Source organism: Tripterygium wilfordii, chromosome 12, assembly GCF_013401445.1.
Source record: "Tripterygium wilfordii isolate XIE 37 chromosome 12, ASM1340144v1, whole genome shotgun sequence".
NCBI lineage: Eukaryota > Viridiplantae > Streptophyta > Magnoliopsida > Celastrales > Celastraceae > Tripterygium > Tripterygium wilfordii.
This window is the reverse complement of record NC_052243.1, coordinates 8,172,398-8,176,365: the sequence shown is the minus strand read 5'-3', so window position 1 is coordinate 8,176,365 and position 3,968 is coordinate 8,172,398.

The following is a 3,968-nucleotide window of genomic DNA, read 5'->3' as shown; positions in this document are numbered from 1 at the left end:
AGTCTTAACTTGCTAGTTTATCTTTTGGACAACGTTTCGTTCCCTAAACAAGCCAATAGACCAAGTTAAGTTCAAAATTTCACGAAACGTGAAAAACTTGTCTATGCGTAGATTTGAGCATTCCTAAGGCATCAAAATAGACCGTTATACTCTATTTAGTGTTCTTAGAAGTCTTAACTTTCTATTTTAGCTTTTGGGCAACGTTTCGTGAGGTAAAGAAGCTAATAGACCAAGTTAAGTTCAAAATTACACGAAACGTGAAAAACTTGTCCATGCATAGAATTGAGCATTCCTAAGGCATCAAAATAGTCCGTTATACCCTATTTAGTGTTCTTAGAAGTCTTAACTTGCTTCTTTAGCTTCTAAACAACGTTTCGTTTGGCAAAGATGCCAATAGACCAAGTTAAGTTCAAAATTGCACGAAACGTGAAAAACTTATGCACGCATAGAATTGAGCATTCCTAAGGCATAAAAATAGACCGTTATACTCTATTTAGTGTTCTTAGAAGTCTTAACTTGCTAGTTTTGCTTTTGGGCAACGTCTCGTCAGGTAAAGAGGCTAATAGACCAAGTTAAGTTCAAAATTGCACGGAACGTGAAAAACTTATCCATGCATGGAATTGAGCATTCCTAAGGCATCAAAATAGACCGTTATACTCTATTTAGTGTTCTTGGAAGTCCTAACTTGCTAGTTTAGCTTTTGGACAACATTTCGTTAGGTAAAGAAGCCAATAGACCAAGTTAAGTTCAAAATTGCACGAAACGTGAAAAACTCGTCTATGCATAGAATTGAGCATTCCTAACGCATCAAAATAGACCGTTATACTCTATTTAGTGTTCTTAGAAGTCTTAACTTGGTAGCTTAGCTTTTGGGCTACGTTTCATTTGGTAAAGTAGCCAATAGACCAAGTTAAGTTCAAAATTGCACGAAACGTGAAAAACTTATGCACGCATAGAATTGAGCATTCCTAGGGCATCAAAATAGACCGTTATACTCTATTTAGTGTTCTTAGAAGTCTTAACTTGTTAGTTTTGCTTTTGGGCAACGTCTCGTCAGGTAAAGAGGCTAATAGAACAAGTTAAGTTCAAAATGGCACGGAACGTGAAAAACTTGTCCATGCATAGAATTGAGCATTCCTAAGGCATCAAAATAGACCGTTATTCTCTATTTAGTATTCTTAGAAGTATTAACTTGCTAGTTTAGCATTTGGACAACTTTTCGTTAGGTAAAGAAGCCAATAGACCAAGTTAAGTTCGAAATGGCATGAAACGTGAAAAACTTATCCATGCGTAGAATTGAGCATTCCTAAGGCATCAAAATAGACCGTTATACTCTATTTAGTGTTCTTAGAAGTCTTAACTTGCTAGTTTAGCTTTTGGACAACATTTCGTCAGGTAAAGCAGCCAATAGACCAAGTTAAGTTCAAAATTGCACGAAACGTGAAAAACTTATGCACGCATAGAATTGAGCATTCCTAAGGGATCAAAATAGACCGTTATACTCTATTTAGTGTTCTTAGAAGTCTTAACTTGCTAGTTTAGCTTTTGGGCAACGTTTCATTACGTAAAGAAGCCAACAGACCAAGTTAAGCTAAAAATTGCACGAAACGTGAAAAACTTATGCACGCATAGCATTGAGCATTCCTAAGGCATCAAAATAGACCGTTATCCTCGATTTAGTGTTCCTAGAAGTCTTAACTTGCTAGTTTATCTTTTGGACAACGTTTCGTTCCCTAAACAAACCAATAGACCAAGTTAAGTTCAAAATTTCACGAAACGTGAAAAACTTGTCTATGCGTAGATTTGAGCATTCCTAAGGCATCAAAATAGACCGTTATACTCTATTTAGTGTTCTTAGAAGTCTTAACTTTCTATTTTAGCTTTTGGGCAACGTTTCGTGAGGTAAAGAAGCTAATAGACCAAGTTAAGTTCAAAATTACACGAAACGTGAAAAACTTGTCCATGCATAGAATTGAGCATTCCTAAGGCATCAAAATAGTCCGTTATACCCTATTTAGTGTTCTTAGAAGTCTTAACTTGCTACTTTAGCTTCTAAACAACGTTTCGTTTGGCAAAGATGCCAATAGACCAAGTTAAGTTCAAAATTGCACGAAACGTGAAAAACTTATGCACGCATAGAATTGAGCATTCCTAAGGCATAAAAATAGACCGTTATACTCTATTTAGTGTTCTTAGAAGTCTTAACTTGCTAGTTTTGCTTTTGGGCAACGTCTCGTCAGGTAACGAGGCTAATAGACCAAGTTAAGTTCAAAATTGCACGGAACGTGAAAAACTTATCCATGCATAGAATTGAGCATTCCTAAGGCATCAAAATAGACCGTTATACTCTATTTAGTGTTCTTGGAAGTCCTAACTTGCTAGTTTAGCTTTTGGACAACATTTCGTTAGGTAAAGAAGCCAATAGACCAAGTTAAGTTCAAAATTGCACGAAACGTGAAAAACTCGTCTATGCATAGAATTGAGCATTCCTAACGCATCAAAATAGACCGTTATACTCTATTTAGTGTTCTTAGAAGTCTTAACTTGGTAGTTTAGCTTTTGGGCTACGTTTCATTTGGTAAAGTAGCCAATAGACCAAGTTAAGTTCAAAATTGCACGAAACGTGAAAAACTTATGCACGCATAGAATTGAGCATTCCTAGGGCATCAAAATAGACCGTTATACTCTATTTAGTGTTCTTAGAAGTCTTAACTTGTTAGTTTTGCTTTTGGGCAACGTCTCGTCAGGTAAAGAGGCTAATAGAACAAGTTAAGTTCAAAATGGCACGGAACGTGAAAAACTTGTCCATGCATAGAATTGAGCATTCCTAAGGCATCAAAATAGACCGTTATTCTCTATTTAGTATTCTTAGAAGTATTAACTTGCTAGTTTAGCATTTGGACAACTTTTCGTTAGGTAAAGAAGCCAATAGACCAAGTTAAGTTCGAAATGGCATGAAACGTGAAAAACTTATCCATGCGTAGAATTGAGCATTCCTAAGGCATCAAAATAGACCGTTATACTCTATTTAGTGTTCTTAGAAGTCTTAACTTGCTAGTTTAGCTTTTGGACAACATTTCGTCAGGTAAAGCAGCCAATAGACCAAGTTAAGTTCAAAATTGCACGAAACGTGAAAAACTTATGCACGCATAGAATTGAGCATTCCTAAGGGATCAAAATAGACCGTTATACTCTATTTAGTGTTCTTAGAAGTCTTAACTTGCTAGTTTAGCTTTTGGGCAACGTTTCATTACGTAAAGAAGCCAACAGACCAAGTTAAGCTAAAAATTGCACGAAACGTGAAAAACTTATGCACGCATAGCATTGAGCATTCCTAAGGCATCAAAATAGACCGTTATACTCGATTTAGTGTTCCTAGAAGTCTTAACTTGCTAGTTTATCTTTTGGACAACGTTTCGTTCCCTAAACAAGCCAATAGACCAAGTTAAGTTCAAAATTTCACGAAACGTGAAAAACTTGTCTATGCGTAGATTTGAGCATTCCTAAGGCATCAAAATAGACCGTTATACTCTATTTAGTGTTCTTAGAAGTCTTAACTTTCTATTTTAGCTTTTGGGCAACGTTTCGTGAGGTAAAGAAGCTAATAGACCAAGTTAAGTTCAAAATTACACGAAACGTGAAAAACTTGTCCATGCATAGAATTGAGCATTCCTAAGGCATCAAAATAGTCCGTTATACCCTATTTAGTGTTCTTAGAAGTCTTAACTTGCTACTTTAGCTTCTAAACAACGTTTCGTTTGGCAAAGATGCCAATAGACCAAGTTAAGTTCAAAATTGCACGAAACGTGAAAAACTTATGCACGCATAGAATTGAGCATTCCTAAGGCATAAAAATAGACCGTTATACTCTATTTAGTGTTCTTAGAAGTCTTAACTTGCAAGTTTTGCTTTTGGGCAACGTCTCGTCAGGTAAAGAGGCTAATAGACCAAGTTAAGTTCAAAATTGC